General features: G+C 40.1%; 1 protein-coding gene across 1 annotated transcript in view; it reads right to left on the bottom strand.

The window, feature by feature from the left end:
• SORCS3 (sortilin related VPS10 domain containing receptor 3) overlaps positions 1-21,365 on the bottom strand; it is an 818,830-nt gene that overhangs the window by 561,148 nt on the left and 236,317 nt on the right. The window lies entirely within an intron of this gene.

Here is a 21,365-nt window from a genome sequence, read left to right as displayed (position 1 = left end):
GCCATTAGAATGACATAGAAATGTTCTATATAAATAAATAAAAGTAAAATGTACTCTGGTCATCTCTGTGATCTGTCAATACACATTGCATATGTGCAATACAATCTATATTGCCTAGAATCCTACACATATTGCAGAGGATAAATATTGTAGTGGGACTCATTCTTCTATTGAAATTGTTAGGGGAGATGGGGATTAAAACCATAGTATGAGGCTGTGCCTAGCACCATCCCAAGCACTCACCAATATGACAGCATGGAGGAAAGGAGGCTCTCAGATGCCTTGGTAGAGCACACCAAGGCTGGAGAGGTCCATATTGGCAAGCCTGACAATCAGCTGGCCAGTGGCAGCAGCAGTATGGCTACTTGTGCCAAGTAAGAGAGTGTACACAGTGGCACAGTTGAATGCACCTGAAGGGACACCATCATGCCAGTCCACTGATGGGTGGAGCCAGAGGAGCAAAGTGGGCAGGCAGCTGGATGAAATGGGAAGGACTAAAACAGCATGGGAGTGTGGCAGAAGGAGCAGGAGACAAAATAAGATGAAACAAAAGGAGATGAGACATAGATAGGGAAAATTGGTGGAAGAGGAGCTCTGGGAACAAGAAGGTGAAGGAATGGAAGGCAGGGACAGCAGCAGAGGGAGAGGGAGAAGGAAAGGCAAAAAGGCTTGAAAGAAGCAAGAAAAAGCGCAAGAGGACAAAGGGGGCAGAGGGAGAGGCTGGATAACAGGAACTGCAACCAAGCTCAGATGAGGTCAAACATAAGCGTAAGCTTTTGTATACCTATTTCCTAATAAATAGAACGGGCTGAAGTATATTGCCCAAGCCTGTGTCATCTATGGAAGGAGGTTCAGTGTCCCTGAAGGGCCTCACTAAGACCAATATGAAAGCTATGAAAACATTCAAATTAGTGACTGGCAACTCAGGAAGTAACCAGAACACAGTACCCTGCTGTTTGGTTCTCAGGGCGTGCTATGTGATTATTACATTACTGAGAATGGGGGGCAGGGAATCAAATTCTTTTCAGAGAGTATTTGAAGACCTGAGTTTTCCAATTGAGTAAGCTGTTCTGCATTTTACTTGGTTTACTTTTTCAGCATTATATTTTGCCCTCTCAGCCTGGAATCCCACTTGGACCCATAATCCTGAACTTTTCTTGTTGGGTTTTTTTGGCGTTTTTCACTCTTCTGCATCTTCTGCGGGATTTTGAAGACCCAGATTTGACTCAGGGCCAAGCTACACATGACGAATGACACTTGAATGGCAAGTGTATTTCTCCCTGTTCACTTGCCCTCCACTCAATCCACTTGCCGTTCAAGTGTCATTCGTCATGTGTAGCTTGGCCCACTGATTGATAAAATGACCTCAAACACTCTGATACCAAGATGACAGTGCATGGCTGTTTTCTCCATCAGAATATTTGGTGGCTGCAGTTCATTCAGAATATGTTAAAGAACAGCTGCCAGAGGAAATAGGATGATTCAGCATATGTCAGTCTGGAAGACAGCACTCTGCAAAGAATGAAAGTGAAACGGCCTCATAGTGATAAAGCTAAGCTTCAGTAAAAGGTGAGGAACCCTCAACAAGCCATGGATGATCCAGTCAACTGGCAGGAACCTACATCTGCTTTTGCTGATTAGCATGTTGCCATCCATCATAGTACCGCACATGATAAATGTGGGAAGCCACATCCTGGGACACTGGTAGGTTTGAGTGGCTTAATGTAAAAACCTTATATTCTGAGGCTGATGCATTTGTCAGTCCATGAAGCAGCACAGACTGACTAAAGAGACTTAACACAAGGAACACTTGGACACCCTGGGCAGTGCAATATTCCATGGGGTGTCCACAAGGGTTTACTCACTCCTTTAGGTTTTCTTCACTGCTATACCAGATTTCCAGGCAGTTCTATTAACTACATTCTCTCTCACTTGCTTTCATATAGAAGATTTGCAATGGGAAGGAGGGAAATGAATGGCTAAAACACAGTTTGCCATCCTTATAGATTTAGACCAATGAGAGCTTTGATTTTTACAGGAGAACAGAGGCTAGTGGAGCTGTTTTGAACAGTCAGAGGCCTGTTAGGATTTGGCCTGCAGAAGGAGGTAGACTGCTTGGTGGCCCACTGCGACCATTTTGTTCAGCACTTTGCAGAAAAAAATAAGAAGTGAACATAAAAAGAGCACTGCTGGATCAGACCTGTAGTCTACCTGTTCCAGCATCCTTTCTTACACAGTGGCTAACCGGTTACTACGGAGGACCAACAACAGGATAGAGGGTTTGAGACCTTCTTCTGGCACTGGTATTCAGGGGTTTCTGCCTCTGACTGTGGGGCTTCCCTGGAGTCACCATAGCTTTTTTTTTTTTTTTTTGAAAAATTTTTATTGGGTTAGAATCCATTATTTCCACATTTACATTCAATTTTCCCCAATTTTTTCATCTCTAACCCCCTCCCTTTCCCCCCCCCTTTTTGTTGACTTCCAACAGCTTTCCAACCCTTTGTCCCCTTTCCCTTACTTTTATTAGCTTCCTCTATCTAAAACAAATATATATTCTCCATTATTCTAAGCAGTACATCCTTAACTATTTTTAACATTATATGCCCAAACTGTAAGCCTTTGTTTCTATCTTAGATAAACAATTTATCCCAATTTTTCAATTTCAAGTATTTCTATATATCATAAACCATATAGATCATACATTCGTTTATATCAAACAATTTGACTTATTCTCTATATATATTACTCATTCTATCTTTTTATAATAGTTCTATATATCTCTCCTCACGTAGTCAATCAATTTGACCCATCTATATCTTCAGACATTCAGTTTGGTACAAAACTTGTCAGAAAAAAAAGAAAATATTGTTAGTTAATCGCTCCTTATATTTAGTCCTTATAATTAATTATTTTCTCTATGTTCTGTTTGTTAACCTATATATATATATATATATGTCAATCTATTAATCTGACTGCTTATTAATTCACATTTATCTCTTCTCCCCCCGGTAAAGTCTCCCCCCTCTACTTCAATACTTCAGTAGTTCTCAAACTGCCACAGTTTTCCTCCCACCTCCCATTTCTTCTCCAGGTATTGTTTCAGCTTCTCCCAGTCTGTGTTGAACTGCCCTGAGTCCAGATCTCTCAATTTTCTTGTCATCTTGTCCATTTCAGCCATATACAGCAATTTGTAAGTCCAATCTTCAATAGTTGGCACTTCTTGTACTTTCCATTTTTGCGCATACAAAAGTCTAGCTGCTGCTGTCATATAAAATATCAACGTCCTGTGTTGGGCTGGAATTCCCTCCATTCCCAAGTTCAGTAGCAGGAGTTCTGGGTTCTTATTAATTTGAAATTGTAAAATTTCACTCATTTCTCTTATTATTTCCCCCCAGTACTGCCTGGCTACCTCACACGACCACCACATATGATAGAGGGAGCCCTCATGCTTCTTACATTTCCAGCATTTATTAGAAATATTCAAATTCCCTAGCGCAATCTTCTTTGGTGTCATGTACCAACGATAGATCATTTTATGAATGTTCTCTTTGATATTAATACATGTCGTTGTCTTCATTGTAGTTTTCCACAAGTATTCCCATGCCTCCATTGTTATTTCTTTATTAAAGTTTATAGCCCATTTCACCATTTGTGTTTTAACTATCTCATCCTCGGTATACCACTTCAACAGTACTTGGTATACCTTGGATATTCTTTTCTTATCTTCTTTAAGAAGGGTCTGCTCTAGTTCCGAATTCTCTATTCGTATACCTCCCTTTACAGAGTCCGAATTATATAAGTCTCTGATCTGTCTATACTGGAACCAATCGTAGTTAGGTGATAGTTCCTCTTGTGTCTTTATTCTAAGTTTGGATGCTTCAGTTTTAGTTATTTCTTTATACGTTAAACATTGTTGTTCATTATCAACAGCTCTCGGGTCTATCACCTCATATGGAACCACCCACAAAGGGGTTCCTTCTTGTAGATAAATTCTGTACTTCTTCCAGATTATGTATAGACTTCTCCGAACAAAGTGATGCAGGAACATCGAGTTGACCTTTACTTTGTCATGCCATAAATATGCGTGCCATCCAAATATTTTTTTATATCCCTCTAGGGCTAATAGTTTCTTGTTCTTTAATGTCATCCATTCTTTCAACCAAACTAGGCAGATTGCATCATGATAAAGTCTCAGATTGGGCAGTTGCATTCCGCCTCTTTCCTTTGCATCTTGTAAAACTTTCACTTTCACTCGAGGCTTCTTGCCTGCCCAAACAAAATCTGATATTTTCCTCTGCCATTTTTCAAATTGTTTGGAGTCTCTGATGATTGGTATTGTCTGTAGCAAAAACATTACTCTTGGTAACACATTCATCTTAACTGCTGCAATCCTACCCAACCATGACAAATTCAATCTATTCCATTTAATCAAGTCTCTCTCTATCTGAGTCCATAGTTTTTCATAATTGTTTTTGAATAGATCTATGTTCTTTGCAGTTAATTCGACTCCCAAATATTTCACTTTACTTGTTACTTCACAATCCGTTGTTTCCATTAACAATTGTTGTTTCTGCTTAGTCATATTTTTGCATAATATCTTTGACTTCTTTTTGTTAATGAAGAAACCTGCCAAGTCTCCAAACTCCTTGATCTTATCTATCACTCTTGGCATGTTCTCCAATGGGTCCTCTACAATTAACATTATGTCATCCGCAAATGCTCTGACCTTGTATGAATAGTCCTTTATTTTTATTCCACGAATTTCATCATCTTGACGTATTTGTATCATCAGAATCTCCAATACTAAAATGAACAACAATGGAGATAACGGGCAACCTTGTCTTGTTCCTTTACTTATCGTCAATTTCTTGGTCAATTCATCATTCACCACAATTGCTGCAGTCTGGTCTCTATAAATTTCCTTAATTGCTCTGATGAATCTTTCTCCCAATTGTAGCTTTTCCATAGTGGCAAACATAAAGTCCCAGTTTAAGTTGTCAAACGCTTTTTCAGCGTCAACAAAGAAGAAACCAACCTCTTTGTCACAACGCTTGTCATAATATTCAATAGCATTGATCACTGTCCTTAAGTTGTCTCTTATTTGTCTGTCTGGCAAAAAGCCTGCTTGTTCCTCCTCTATGACTTCCGAGAGCCACCCCTTCAATCTCTCCGCCAATATCTTCGCAAAAATTTTGTAGTCATTGTTGAGTAGCGATATAGGTCTATAATTTTTCACATTAGTCAGGTCTTGGCCCTCTTTTGGGATCAATGATATATTCGCTTCACTCCAAGTTTCTGGAATCCTTTGATCCCTTAAAACCCCATTCATCACCTCTTTTAGGAATGGTGCCAGTTCATTAGCCATTGTCTTATAGAATTTAGCCGTAAGTCCATCTGGCCCTGGCGCCTTTCCTAGATTTGCAGATTGTATTGCCTTACTTATTTCCTCGTCAGTTACTTCACTATTCAACTTATTTCTCCAAGCTTCCGAGATTTCTGGAAGTTTGGTTTTCTCCAAATATGACGCTATTGATTCTTTGTTTACTTCTTTTTTATTATACAGCTTAGCGTAAAATTTATAAAAGGCTCTACTAATGGTAGCCTGCTCCAAATACGTTTTGTTATCTTCGCAAATTTTATTTATTATCTTCTTTTCCCTTTTCTTCTTCAATTGCCATGCCAGGTACTTCCCAGGTTTATTAGCACCCTCAAACGCTTTTTGATTCAGTCTTTTGAGATTCCACTCCAATTCTTTATTGCTCATTGCTGTTAGCTGTTCTTGAAGTATTTTAATTTCCTGGTATACCTTCTTTTTCCCTGGTCTCTTTTTTAGCTGTGTTTCTTTGGCTTTTATTTTCTCCTCAATCTCTTGTCTTTTCTCCTCTTTCTTCTTTCTTGCTCTACCATTTAAGTCCATTAGTATGCCCCTTACAACCGCCTTGTAAGCATCCCAAACTTTATTGGTTGGTACTTCTTTATTCACGTTGTATTGTATAAAAAACTTTGTCTCTCTTCTCAGTATTTCCATATTCTCTCTTTCCTGTAACAAGTCCTCATTTATTCTCCATGCTTTCCTTTTTCTCTTTTTTCCAAATTTCCACATAATTGGGTTGTGATCTGAGCCTACCATAGGCATTATTTCTACCTCCTTAGTCCATAATGCTAAGTCTTTTGAGGCCCAGATCATATCAATTCTTGATAATGTAGAATGCCTTGCAGAATAAAAAGTAAACTGTCTGCTTTTAGGATATTCTCTCCTCCATACATCTTCAAGAGTCTCTTGTTGAATCAACTCAAAAAAAAGCTTTGGTAATAGTCCTCTTTTCTTTTGTGCCGTTGTAGTCTTTTTGTCTAGTTCCAAGTCTGTCACTCCATTGAAGTCTCCAGCAAGAATTATCTGGTCGTATGCAAGATCGTCTAAATGCTTCCTTAAATCCTCAAAGAAGCTTTCTTTTGCACCGTTAGGTGCATAAAGTCCGACTACCAACACTCTCTTTAAATTCCAAATACATTCCACTGCTACAAATCTAGCTTCCACATCTCTCATAACAAATTTTGGCTGTAGCTCCTCTTTTATGTACAACACCACTCCTCTTTTTTTCTTGTTGGAGGCCGCTACATATTCTTTGCCCAATTTTCCAGATTTTAAATATTTTACATCCTGCTTTCTGATATGGGTCTCTTGCAAACAAACAATGTCACATTTTTGTTTTAGTAGCCAGTGAAAAGTATTTTTCCTCTTATTCGGTGAGTTTAGTCCATTTACATTCCAAGATAATACTTTACACTCCATACTCATGATCTTGTTGGTAAGTCTTTTTCATTGTCCTTAATAAATCGCTCCATCTCTCGCTCAGATCTGATGCGTTTTTTGGCCCCTCCAAACTCAAAGGACACTCCTTCCGGTAACTCCCATCTGTACCTGATTTTCATGTCCTTCAAAATCTGAATTAGCACTTTATATTTTTTCCGGTCCAGTAACACTGATCTGGGCAGTTCCTTCATTATAATAATCGTCTTGCCATCAATCTCCAATGGATCTTGAAACTGTTTTGTCACAATCCTCTCTTTCATATTTCGTGTTGTAAACTGCACAATCACATCTCTTGGTAGTTTCCTCTGGGTTGCTATTCTCGAATTCACACGGTATGCCACATCTAGGATAGCCACAACTTCCTCCTCCTCCTTCCCCAGGTACTCAGCCAACACCTCAGTCATCTGTTCTTGCGCTGACTTTCCTTCCACTTCTGGCAAGCCACGAAAACGTAGCTGCTTCTCCATATGTTTAGTTTCTGCAACTGACATTCTCCCCTTCAGCAATCTCATCTCTATTTGTTGCGTGTCTGCTAAATTCTCTATCGCGTCTTCTACTGTTTTAACTCTCTGCTGCGTTCCTTGTAATTCACTTCGTATTGTTTCCATACCTTTTTTCACTTCTGACAGCTCCGATTTTACTGTCTGTGTAACCTCTTTAACCTCTTTTATCAGCTCCAATTTCGTGTCCTTAAGTTCTTTAATCATATCTAAAAGTTTTTTGTCCAGGTTTTTATCCAGGTTTTCTATTGCCGATTGCCACTCTTTTTTTGACATCGTGGGGCTTGCTTTAGCTCGCTCCCACGAATCCGCTCTCTTCCTTAACTCCGTGGCGTAAAATTTAACGTTTTTCTATTTTAAATGTCCCGGTCTTCTTATAGAAATTAAGTTTTAAAGAGTCCAAAATGTCGGGCGTCTTTTCTCTATGGTTTCTCTATGATTTTGTAATCCAAGATGGCCTACTTCCTCTTCTGCTGAAGCCGCGACCCTTCCCCTTTCAAAAATGGCGATTCCCTACTTCCTGCCCTCCAGCAAGGGCCGCTTCTCTCCAGCCACTCTATTGTTATTACGCACTTCCTGTCTCCCGTCTTCCCACAGCAGATCTCGCGATGGTGTCTTTTTCTCACAGCTCCAAAGCCACAGGTATTCAAAACAATAGTCCCATTTCTTTAATAACTTCTTTAAACTTAGTCTCTTTTTAAATTCGATTCCTGCCGAGTCTTCCCCTCCTTTTCACTAGTCTGTTGCAGTTTAAAAATCTACTTTTTTTCCTCTCTGTTTTTATCAATCTGTCCCGTCTCAGAAGATAATGATCTTTACCTTCTCTTCACTTTTCTCGGGTTGTAATCGCTGTTTCGATTTTAAGTTCTCCTCTCAGCTTCTTCCCCCAATCGATGCTTGGGTATGTAGGTCTTATGCCAGCCGAATTGGCCCCAAAACTGCCGCAGAGATTATAGCCGACCCGTCGCAAGGTGGGACCTCAAGGATCGGGGGGAGACTCGCTGTGTAGAGCCCCCCCTCGTCCGAGATCTAGCTCACCCTAGGGTCTTGAGCGTTCTTTGCCTGCTCCCCGCCTGAGAGCAGTCGGCCGCGGGCTATTTTCACCCCGCCGGCCGGTTAAAACGGCAGTCCGGTCAGCTCCGCAAGTGGAGCTGCGTTAGACCTCCATGGATCCCAAACAGGAAGTCCCCTGGAGTCACCATAGCTAGTGGCCACTGATAGACCTATCCTCCATGAATTTGTCTAATCCCCTTTTAAAGCACTCCATGCCTGAGGCCATCACTACATCCTCTGGTGCACATTTTAATCACACATTGAGTAAAGAAGTATTTCCTTTTGTCCATACTGAATCTACTGCCCATCATCTTCACTGGATGTCCTTAAGTTCTATTATTATGGGAGAGGGAAAAAAACTTCTGTCAACCCTCTGTACCCTGTACATAATTTTATAAACATCTATCATGTCTCCCCTTAGATGTCTCTTTTTTAAACTGAAAAGTCCCAGATTCTTCAGCCTTTCATCATAGGAAAGGTGCTCCAACCCCCTTATCATCTGGTTGACCTCTTTTGAACTTTTTCGAATTCTGCAATGTCCTTTTTAAGGTACAGCGACCAAAACTGTACACAGAAGCCAAATGAGGCCACACCACAGATCTATACAGGGGCATTATAATATTGGCTGTTATGGCAATGACTTATCACAGCCTTTCACACCCCTTGCCACTCAATTCAAGTCTTCCTTGAAAGATTTGGGGCCTCCCAAGCAGGTAAAGACTAGGTCACCACACACACCACCTGTCTAGTCTCCACTACAGCAGGCAGAGAGCCCTGACCTAAATCCTCACAAGGGTCCCCTCTCTCCTCTTACAGAGGCTCCACCAGACAGGCAGCCAGTTTTCTGTATGTACCTCCTTTCACCCAGCTACAGCCCAGGGTTACAGGGTAAAAGGGAAGCTTAGAGGTTACTTCCTCTAAATACACGCTGCCACCATTTAAACTTGGCCCATTTAACAAGACCAGAGTGTTTGAGGCCTGTGTGTGGAATATATTCCCTCAGCCAACAATTTCAGACCAGCCAGGATTAAACAAAACTAAAATAAACTTTATTTACAAGATGGAATATAGGAGTGAATGGATTTTAAACTAATAAACAAACTGGAGTTAAACAGAGAATGTTTCAGTGTAACAGAACAGGTTTGGAATTAGCCAGCAATATGTCTGCTGCCTTTCTTCAGCAGTCACAACTCGTGGTGGTTTCGATCCTTGCTACAGAGTAGCCATCTTGAGTGCCATAAGGTAAAAAGGTTGCTAACAAATGCTTACAGACAGACAGACAAATAGACTCATTCCCTTGGCCTTTGGCCTGTGCTGCAAGGCTCCATCCTGTCCCCTATGCTCTTTAACATCCACATGAAACTGCTGGGTTTGGTGATCTGGAGATCTGGGGTGGGTTGTGTTACCAATCTGTGGATGACACTCAGCTCTTCTATCTCACACTTTGCCTAGTCCCAGGAAGGTGCTTAGAAGCTGTTTTTGAGTAGATGTGGGCTAATAAGCAGAAGCTTAACAAAACAGAAGTTCTATTGGTGATTGAGAGCCAAAACACACGTTAAGAAATACCCAGGTTCAGCACGTGTTCTCTTACCTCAAGGTTTGCCGGGATCTGTAGGCGTCCTGGAAGCTTAAAGTTTAGCATTTACAGAGCAGCAAAAAGGGGAAGGGAAATACAGGCGCCTGTATTTTAAGCTTTAAGCTTCCAGGACGCCTTTAAGCTTCCAGGACGCTTACAGATCCTTTAAGCTTCCAGGACTTTAAGCTTCCAGGACCCCTACAGATCTTTAAGCTTCCAGGACGCCTACTTTAAGCTTCCAGGACGCCTACAGATCCCGGCAAACCTTGAGGTAAGAGAACACGTGCTGAACCTGGGTATTTCTTAACGTGTGTTTTGGCTCTGAGTCTGATCTGAGACATAAGGTGTCACTTGTTCTGGATGGGTTTGCACTTCTACTTTGAGAATGGGGGCATAGTGTAGGGATGCCTACTGCTGGATAAACAAGGGGTAGCTGTGGCCAGGAGTGCCTCTTATCAACTTTGACTGGTTGGACAGTTGTGGTGCTTCCTGGGCAGAACAGATCTGGCCATTGTGGTACATAACCTAGTTACATCTAGATTAGATTACTACAATGCTTTCTATGTGGGGCTGCCCTTGGAAATAGTTCTGAAACTTCAATTGGTACAGAATGCTACAGCCAATATGTTGACTGGAATGGGTCATAGGAACCATACCACTCCAATCTTGAGCCATCTACGCTGGTTCACAATCTGTTTCTAGGCACAATTCAAAGTGCTGGTATTGACTTTAAAGCCATATATGGTTTGGTACCAACATACCTGAAGAACTATCTACTCCCATAAGAGCCTATCTAACCACTGCAGTCATTTTACAAGGCCCTGCTTTGGGTCCTCCCCACTCCACCTTCTGAGATTAGGTGGGTGGCAACCCTGGAGAGAATTTTCTCAGTCATGGCACCAAAATTCTGGAACTTTCTCCACGGGAAGACTAGTCTGTCCCCTTCTGTTGCCATCATTCAGTACCAGGTGAAGAATTGTTTCTTTTGGCATGCTGTCAGTGATCCCTTCTTCCTGCTGAATGTTGCAGGGTTGCAGAGAAAGGCAGTGGCAAACCACCTCTGTTAGTCTCTTGCCTTGAAAACCCCAGTAGGAGTTGCCATATGTCAACTATGACTTGATGGCACTTCCAACCACCATTTTAATTCTAGTTTTAATTGTTTTAATGATGTGTTTTTGTTGGTTTTAATGGTTTTTAAGATGGCATTTTTATTATGTATGTTTTAATTTGTTAGCTACCTTGATAGCCCTTTATGAAGGCAGGATGGCAGAGTATAAATTTGGTAAAATAAATAAAAATACAAACTAGCATAGATGCTACTGTACCCATGTGGTTGATTTTCAGAAAGACTTCTGCAGGGTGATGCTCCACATAGGAGCTTTAACATCTGAATCCCATTTTCACACAGTTGTGAAAATAGGGAAACACTGAATTAGCCTCTGTTCTTATATATGTCTCTGGCAGAAAAGTTGCACATGTCATGTCACATGCAATTTTCCTCGTTATGTGTTCAAGTTCAGTTTATATTACTGCTGTGCAAACCAACTGTAGTGATACTGCCTCTGCACAGCTATTGTGAGTATAAACCAATTTTCAATGAATGAATATTGAAATCCTGATGAAAATCCTGATGAAAATCCTGATGAAAGAGAGACAGAGCTTATAAACCATCCCTTTGGGCCTCAACTTCATCAGGGTCCTGGCAAGCAGCAACATTTGCCCTAGGCATTCATGATATACAGTACAGGCAATCTTTAATGTACAATGTATTGCTCATATAAATTACATACATACAAGCTGAACAGATAAGTCCAAATGGCAGCGGTGAAGTTCTGCTACCATCAGTACAAGGAAAATAGGCTTCTTCAGATGCAACAACAGGAAAAATTTGAATGTTGCACATAGAAGTACAGAGTCTACAAGACAAACTTCTGAAAATGCAGTACAAGTTCTTTCTTTCCTCTGCAATACTCTTTTATGATCTTAGCAATGAACTGTATATGAGAGAAGCCTCTTTTTTGTCTTATTGGATCAATGTGGAAGACACAATTAATTGACATCAGTAGGATTGGTATAACCTTGCAAATAAGTCCAGAATTCAAAAGATCAGTTAGTTAATTTACTAAAGTATCTACATAGACAGCTATGTCAGTCATCAGTGGGTTTTTTTTCTTAAAAGAACCCACATCTGTACTACTTTCCTGCTTGGTTGCCTGGAGGCAATTCTTGCTCACCAAAGATGATCAGACAAATGGCTGAATTACAAGTCTAAAATCATATGCATGCAGTGGAGCATTTAAATCCCACTGATTTCAATGAGATAAGGGCATTTCTGTTTTCCTGGACTGTGCCAGAAAAATGAAAATGAGTTAGAGTTTATGCATTGGTTCTTCCGAGTCTAGGGTATGCTTACTCAGTACACCAATGCCTTCAAGCTATCCACGCCCTTTGTTGATCCTGGGATGATCCGTGGTATTCTACATGATAGATTAGGGAAATTACTTATACTATATACTACAGATCTCAAGGGATGGAGCTAGAACTTCCTTACAGAATTAGTATTTAAATTTGTATCTCACCATTATTTTTAAAGGGATCTTTATACCTTTAGATAAGAAATATTGCACAGCTTAATTACACATGTAATGGAAAAAATTATTTGGGACCAAATGTATTGTAAACCTGTTTAATTTCAATAAGCAAAATTTCCAGTATGAACCCCTCAATACTGAGATCTATAGCACAGGGCTGGGTTGCAGGAACAGGCCATGGCACATGCTAAATTGAAGATAGATTATGAAAGTTGTCTTCTCTCAGCTTCTCTGGTTGTGTTGTAGAGCCTTGCTCTGTGGACTGGGGAAGTTCACCAGCCCTCCCTTTTCCTTCTGAAATTACTGTAGCCCAGCTGGACTCCCAAAAGAAAAGCTATGGGAATGTATTAGTGCCTAGTGGCATGTGATTAATGATATCATCATGCTGTTCCAGCTATTGTTGCATGGTGATTGGTGCCTTTCATGCACTGGTAGTGTGACCCTTGTGACTGGTGAGTTTCAGGTATTACAGGTGTTACAGGTATTACATTAGTGCTTGTTATAGTAATGTTCATTTATGGTCTTACAACTATGTTGCACCAGAATTAGTCCTGTCATATCAATCAACCAGCAGTGAGTCTACTGCACCGATCTCTAATAAACTTTTTCTGAAGGTAGTGATTCCCTACATAATTTATACACTACTTGTGTATACTTAAGTGAAACCTCTTGTTATTGGTAAAGAAGAATTAGGAGGCTTTTCCTACTAGAAATACAACAGTGGGCATCTTTCCTCACCCTAGAGCCTCAGAAACACATTGCCATGGGCACCCTGTCTATGTTACAAAATAGTAAAGAGTCCAGTAGCACCTTTAAGACTAACCAACTTTATTGTAGCATAAGCTTTCTAGAACCACAGTTCTCTTTGTCAGATGCATGGAGGGTAAGAAGAAACTGGCCAGAAATATGTAAGTGGTGAGGGGAGGGGGGAGTAAATGCAAATCAGTTGCAAAAGTCATGAAGGAGGTGGAATGCACAATTCAGGTCTCCATGCATCTGAGAAAGAGAACTGTGGTTCTCAAAAGCTTATGCTACAATAAAGTTGGCTAGTCTTAAAGATGCTATTGGACTCTTTACTATTTTGCGACTACAGACTAACAAGGCTAACTCCTCTGGATCCTGTCTATGTTGTGGCTGTAATCTGTACATTTGGAATCAATTTAAAAAATGAGGATGGTTCAGGCAAGTCATGGGGTCTGTTGTGATGATGCCATTTGATACAAATGGTATGGCTGAGAAATTGTTCTCTGGCTGTAAGCCTGCTAGTGGTCTCTAGAGGTGGGCACGAACAGCAATACAAACCCCCAAAAAGTCACAAACAGCAAAGTTGTACCAAAAAAAAGAGGTGAACAGAGATTCAATAGCGGAATATTTGGAGATGTGAAGCTTCCAGTAATTTCAGAGGAATGGAAAGAGAAGTTAAATAGGGAAGTGACAGAGGAAGAAAGCTATACAATCAACAAAATTAGGGAAAGCACCGGGACCAGATGGAATAACAGCAAAGTTTTATAGAATGATGGCCAATGAACTGACACCGTTTCTAAGTGAGGTAATTAATGGAATATTACAAGGCCAAAAGATTCCTGATTCATGGAATGAAGCTAATATATCATTGATCCCAAAAGATGGACAGGATTTGACCAACGTTAAGAATTATCGGCCAATTTCGTTGCTGAATAATGACTATAAAATATTTGCGAAAATTATGGCGGAAAGATTAAAGGGATGGATGTCGGAATTTATTGCAGAAGAACAAGCTGGATTCCTACCTAATAGACAAATTAAGGACAATTTAAGGACAGTAATAAACGCTATTGAATATTACGATAAGCACTGTGATAGGGAAGTTGGTTTCTTTTTTGTAGACGCAGAAAAAGCATTTGACAATTTGAACTGGGATTTTATGTTTGCCACTATGGAAAAACTGCAAATGGGAGAAAAGTTCATACAAGCAGTTAAAGGAATTTACAAAGACCAGTGTGCAGCGATTGTAGTTAATGATGATTTGACTAAAAAATTGAAAATAGGTAAAGGTACAAGATTGTCTCCATTGTTCATTTTGATTTTGGAAATTTTGCTGATTCAAATGCAAGAGGACGATACAATCCATGGCATAAAAATAAAGGAATTTTCCTACAAAGTCAGGGCATTTGCGGATGATGTAATGTTGATAGTGGAAGACCCAATAGACAATATGCCAAAAATAATGGACAAAATAAAGGAATTTGGAGATTTGGCGGGATTTTATGTGAACAAAAAGAAGTCGAAGATATTGTGTAAGAACATGACGAAGCAAAAACAGCAAGAATTAATGGATATAATGGACTGTGAGGTAACTAATAAAGTGAAATATTTAGGAATTGAGTTGACTGCAAAAAATATAGATTTATTTAAAAATAATTATGAGAAACTGTGGCAACAAATAGAAAGAGATTTGATAAAATTGAATAAATTAAATTTGTCATGGTTGGGAAGAATAGCAACACTGAAGATGAATGTGCTACCATGCGTGACGTTTTTGCTGCAAACTATTCCAATTATCCGAGACTTCAAACAATTTGACAAATGGCAAAGAAAAATTTCAGACTTTGTGTGGGCAGGCAGGAAACCCTGAGTGAAAATGAAAGTATTACAAGATTCGAAAGAAAGAGGGGGGCTGCAACTGCCAAACATAAGATTATATTATGAAGCAATTTGTCTGACATGGTTAAAAGATTGGATAACGTTAAAAGACCGTAAACTGCTGACTTTGGAGGGACATAAAAAGTTGTTCGGATGGCATGCCTATTTGTGGTATGATAAAGTTAAAGCGGACTCTATGTTTTTGCATCACTATATTAGAAGAAGCCTTTTCACAATCTGGAAGAAATATAAGAATTACATGGAAAGTGGTATCCCTTCATGGGTGGTACCATATGAAGTAATAGATCCGAGAACTGTCTATAATGAACAACGTTTAACTTATAAAAAGATAATGTCGATAGAACATAGAATACCAAAAATAAAGACACAAGAAGAGTTATCTCCTCACTATGGATGGTTTCAATATAGGCAAATCTTTACAACTCGGACTGTTTAAAGGGAGGAATAAGACTAAAAAACTCAGAGTTAGAAGCGATTTTACAAGAAGGCAAAAAAGATATTTCAAAAATATACAAAATACTTTTAAAATGGTATACGGAAGACGAGACAGTCAAAGTCCAGATGGTGAAATGAGCAATAAACCTTCATAAAGAAATAACAATGGAATCATGGGAATACTTGTGGGAAAATACCTTGAAGATTTCAACTTGTACCAACATTAAAGAGAATGTATACAAAATGATGTATAGGTGGTATTTAACGCCTAAGAAGATTGCGCTTGGAAATGCAAATATGTAAGACAAATGCTGGAAATATAAAAAGCATGAAGGATCATTTTATCATATGTGGTGGACTTGTGAGGTAGCTAAGCAATACTGGGGAGATATAATAGAAATAATTAATGAGGTTTTGCAAACCCAAATAAATAAGAACCCAGAGTTGTTGCTACTGAACTTGGGAATGGAAGATGTTCCAATGCAGTACAGAACATTGTTATTTTACATGATTACAGCAGCAAGACTTTTGTATGCGCAGAAATGGAAAGTGCAAGAAATACCAACTATAGAAGATTGGATTTACAAATTGCTGTACATGGCTGAGATGGACAAAATGACAAGAAAACTCAAAGATCTTTATCCAGGAGACTATATTGCAGACTGGGAGAAATTGAAACAATATCTAGAAAAAAAATGGGATGTGAAAGGAGGATTGTGGCAGTTTGAGAATTATTAATATGTGACTTTACAAAGGGGAGAGAGAAGTAACTTTACCATTAATGGGGAAACTTAGCTATTAATTAATCTAAGCTAATATTAGTAATAAGGAGATTGTATTAAAAATAGATAGTTTAAACAGTGAAATGTAGATTGATATATTAGAAAATTGGAGATATAGAAGAATTTGAACATGCTTAGAATAAGTGATATAACATATATAGGATTTAGAAAAATTATGGTTAAGAGTAATTTGAGTAATAAGAGGGGTTAGGGGTTGGAAAGCTGTTGGAAGTCAGTAAGGAGGGGGGAAGGGGGGCTGATATAATTTAGATAAGACGGGGAATTTGTGTATTGAATAATATTTTATGTACTCACCAATAATTTTTTTTTTAAAAAGTCACAAACAACCCAATCTGCTGTTAGAGAACAAGCTGTTTGTGAGGCCCCATTCTAAATGAAAATGTGGTCATTGCAAGCCTTGTTCCTTGTTGTTCATCAAGCCAGACAGTCTGGCACCTGCAATCAATTCCCTTGGCAACGTAGGCAGGGATTGTCTGAACTCAGTCTGAACTTCTGCTGTTGTCCTGGAAACCCCAATCTAAGCCCAATTTAGCTTGATAGGCAGGTCTTCCTTCCAAGTGTGTAGCTCCAAATTTGTTACAAGAGAGCAAAGACCAGGTGGGGGGGGGGAGGGCTCCCAGCTCTGGCTTTTAGTCTTTGCAGACAGTGGAGAGGGAGAGACAGCTACGGTTTTGATAGAGAGACAGGGAGAGTGCATTGGAGTTTGAATTTTCTTTGTGGGTGGTGGGATAGGGATCTACCCCTTCAGGTTCCAGGGCTGCTGCCAGGCTCTGGGGCCAAACTATTATTTACTATTGGTACCTTTCCTGCTGCCTGCTCAGGTAGGGTTTCTGGGAGAGGTGTGGTAGGGACCTACCCCTTCAAGTTCCAGGACTGCTGCCAGGCTCTGGGGCCAAGCTATTATTTATTATTGGTACCTGTCCTGGTGCCTGCTCTGGTCAGGTTTCTGGGAGTAGTGCAGTAGGGATCTTGACCAAACTTGGATGATGGCTGGAGGAGAGCCTGCTGACCCCCACGAACAGCCAGCCATGAACATGTTCATGACCAGGGCCATGTTCGTGGTTGTTCGGGAGTCCCTGTTCGTGGATGGCAATGAACAATGAACATCATGTTCAGGGTTTTTTTTCTGTTCGTACCCATCTCTAGTGGTCTCACAATTCCCCAAATGTTCCCATGTGGGCTGCCAACACTCAACATAATAAATACGGTGAGTTCAAATTTTCATACAGACTACAGTTCTAGGGAACTGAATTTTATTTTATGACTTTCCAGGCACCCTTACATTTTTGTCTTGAAACTTGTTTCAAAGTATGTTCTTCTGCAGTATTTATTTTGATATTCATATTCTGCTTTTCAATGGGGACCCAAAGTGGCTTGCAAAATCATCCTTGCCTCTTCTGTTACATAACTGCTCTGGTTCTCTGTGTTGGTCTCTAGTTCATTTACAATATGGATGGACACAACCTGCAGCCTCAAATAATAGCCCTTTGGAACTCTCCAGAACACAACAAAGCAGCTTGTGATTCTAGTTATAGCATTAAATCCGACCTAAACTCTGCTTGTTTTTTCAGTATTGTACCATGCCTATTCACCCTCTTCCATAAGAGATGCAAAACCATTCCATATCATATTATTGTAATATATACCAGAGCGACACTATCATATTCTTTGGACTTTGAATCTCACTTGCCAAAATCATTGACTGGTTTAAGGATGATTTCCAGTTCCTGCTCTTGACTATTTTTGCATTCCTCAGAAACTGTGAAAAATAGTCTTCTTTAAAGTTACTCAAGTTCTGTCCTTGAAATGTTACTATAGTTTTTTGCAATTCACAGATGTTGCACAAGTATGCACACTTTGCAAACAAGCCTACATGTTATGTGTATTTCCATTATTATTTTTCCCACCTTTTTTATTAAAATGCAGCTGTGGGAGCTAAGATTGAAAGGAGGTAACTGGCTCAAAGAGAGGGGAATATTTACTATTTCCCCTTGTGCTGTTTTTCTGTTGAAAATTGCCATCTTTAAGCTCTTTTTATCCACATTGGGGGGGGGGGGAGCAAGCAGCTCAAATATAGTAATTTCTGGTGGCAAACAGTCAATGATGGCGAAATATAAGTAGCCTCTTCACCACACTGCCAGGCCAATCTTCCTTGCTAAATCACAGGTAGCACAAATGAATTTTGAAGTCAGGAAAAATACAAACTATGTGTACCATGTAATTCTGAACAAAGAAAGTGAGGACAGTGAGTCCCAGTTATCTGTAAGAAAGATGAGTTTATAAATGTTTTAAATAAAAATAAATAGAAAAAAGAAGAAAATGAGCCACCACTAACCCAATGTGGCAAATAAAGTATGCACTGGAACAAAAACTCCTATGTTGTTGGGGTCTGAACTGGCTAAAACTAAGCAGGAAAGAGATCTTGAAGCTGTAGTGGATCACTCAATGAAAATGTCAACTCAATGTGTAGCAGCAGTGAAAAAGGCAAACTCCATACTAGGGATGATTGGAAAAGGGATCGAAAATAAAACGAAATATAGTAATGTCCCTGGGTAGATTGATACTGTGACCTCATTTGGAATTCTGTGTACACATCTGGTTTCTGCATCTCAAAAAAGTCATTGAAGAACTGAAAAATGTGCAGAGGGCACCTTTCCTATAAGGAGTAGTTAATCTAGGACTTTTCAGTTTAGGAAAAAATATGACAAAGCAGGACATTATAAATAAAATTATGCATGGGATGAAAAAGAGTTGACAGGATTTTTTCACTGACTCCCATACTACTAGTACTGGGGGCACCCAAAGAAGTTGATGGGCAATAATTTTAAGATGGTCATAAGGAAGTACAGCTTTACTGAATAAGATATTAAACTACCAGAGGATATAATGATAGCCATGAGCATAGATAGGGATGCCATTTCCCTGCTGGGGGCGGGAGATTGCCCGCTCCCACCTCCACCCCCTGCCTCTACTCTCCTGGCCGGTGGGGGAGGAAAGGTGGGGTAACACCCTGGGCACGCTCCTGGGGTGGCACAACAATGTCACCTCCAGGAGTGATGTCATTGCGCTACCCCTGAAAGCACTCCAGCACTTCTCAGCGGGCAGATTTTGCCTCCAAATGGGCTGAATTGGGACCCTATTCAGCCTGTTGAGAAGCCCATGCATGCTCTCACACCTACACCCAGAGAGCACCCAAAGACGCCGAAAAGGTAAGTGCTGGGTCCCCCGCCCTCTCACCGGGAATGTTGTGGGACCAGGCATCCCTAAGCATAAATAGCTTTAAAAGAGTATTAGGTGGATCCATGGAGGATAGTGCTATCAATGGCTACTAGCCATGGTGACCAAAGGAAACCCCCATGTTCAGAAGCAGTTAATCTCTGAATACCAGTTGCCAGGAGGAAACATCAGGGAAGACCTTGACCTCTAATCCCCTATAGGTTGGCAAATATGTGAAATAGGATGTTGGGCTAAATGGACCACCGTTCTGATCCAGCAGGGCTCTGCTTAAGTGACATAAAACTCAACCTCCTGCTCCAAGAGAAGCTGTGTGCCAAAAGTGTTCTTTTGAGAAGAAGGGGAGTTGGGAAGGGAAACAAGGGCAGTCCATCTTTTTCACATCAAGTTGTATGTCATCTTTTAATTTTGTAACGATGACTGCTGATAGCTAATGGAGTTTATTTCATATTATATTCTGTGGATTTAAAGTGCCCTAAATATAACGTATTTCTGCAGCTCAGTAATAAGTACTCCAAGTGTCAAGAGTAGTGTTACAGGTTGAAGGAGACATTGGCAGAACACACAGATAGCGGACCTTGCTCCCAGAGTATGTCCTATATTTCTCTTCTCTCTTCACCATTGCTCTGTCTGTCTGTGCCTTATAAGTTTTCACAACAGGGATTGTTCCTCACCATTATTATATCTGTGGCTGCAGTTGGTGTCTTTGCATTGGTTTTCAATGGGAAAAGCACATTTCCCCAAGTATTGGTGGCAATGCAAAAAGTAATCAGAAAAGTCTGTATTGCAGCAAGTCTTAAGATTTTCCAGTGACTGACTCAATAGACTTCCTTACGTGAATCAGATGTAAAATTATCCCAGTGCTACCCAGCCTCTTGCATATATCACTGCCCATGATGGTTCAGCTGTGCGTAGAAGCAACTATTTTAAATTACACTGCAAATCCTGCTTTTCCTCCTTGCCTCACTTACAAGACACATGTTTTAATATAACAGCAGCGATATAGAGTTGGCGCTTGAAACCCTGGCCATGAGAGGCACAGCCTGTTTTCTTTATCTGAGTCAATGCCTTCCATGACCATCTGGTTTTCTATGTTGAATTACAGAAATTCAAGATTTCCGGCAATTCAGCTCCCACCTTAGTGCCAACTTTTTATGCTTTTCCACTTGAAACTTTAATATGTCTATCATCAGAAGAGTAAGGAGTTAAATCTATGGAACCCTGCTGCATTTAAGGCTATGCAAATGTCTTCAATCTACTGTGGCTGTTAATCATCTTCAATTGTCACCTCAAGGGCTCCAGTGCCTGTCTTTCCATTAGCAGGTTTTATATATTAACTATGATCTGTACTCAGAAGTCAATGCATCTGAAATGTAAAGATCATCTCTCATTTTCTTTCCACTTTAAAAGAATTAGCAGTTGGGAGCTGTTTCAATTACATTCATGCCAGATCCTCAGTACCTCAGAGATAATCCAGACAAACTTTTCTTGTCTTCATTTGCAACTGATTATATCTGAGGTGAATTAGAGGCAAAGGAACACAGGGTTTTTTTTCCCCCTTTCCCCTTTCTCCCTGCTATGTTTCTGCTTGATCTTGGGAACGATGATGCATGTGGTAGCTTTAAGAAAAACAAAACAACAACAAAAATAGAGATAAATTTTCCCAAAGCTTTGAGGGTGGTATCTCAGGCATAGGGAACGAGAGGAAGATATGAT

This window comes from Eublepharis macularius, chromosome 6, assembly GCF_028583425.1.
Source record: "Eublepharis macularius isolate TG4126 chromosome 6, MPM_Emac_v1.0, whole genome shotgun sequence".
NCBI lineage: Eukaryota > Metazoa > Chordata > Lepidosauria > Squamata > Eublepharidae > Eublepharis > Eublepharis macularius.
Note: the sequence above shows the minus strand (reverse complement) of the source record. Positions and strands in the feature narration are given on the sequence as shown.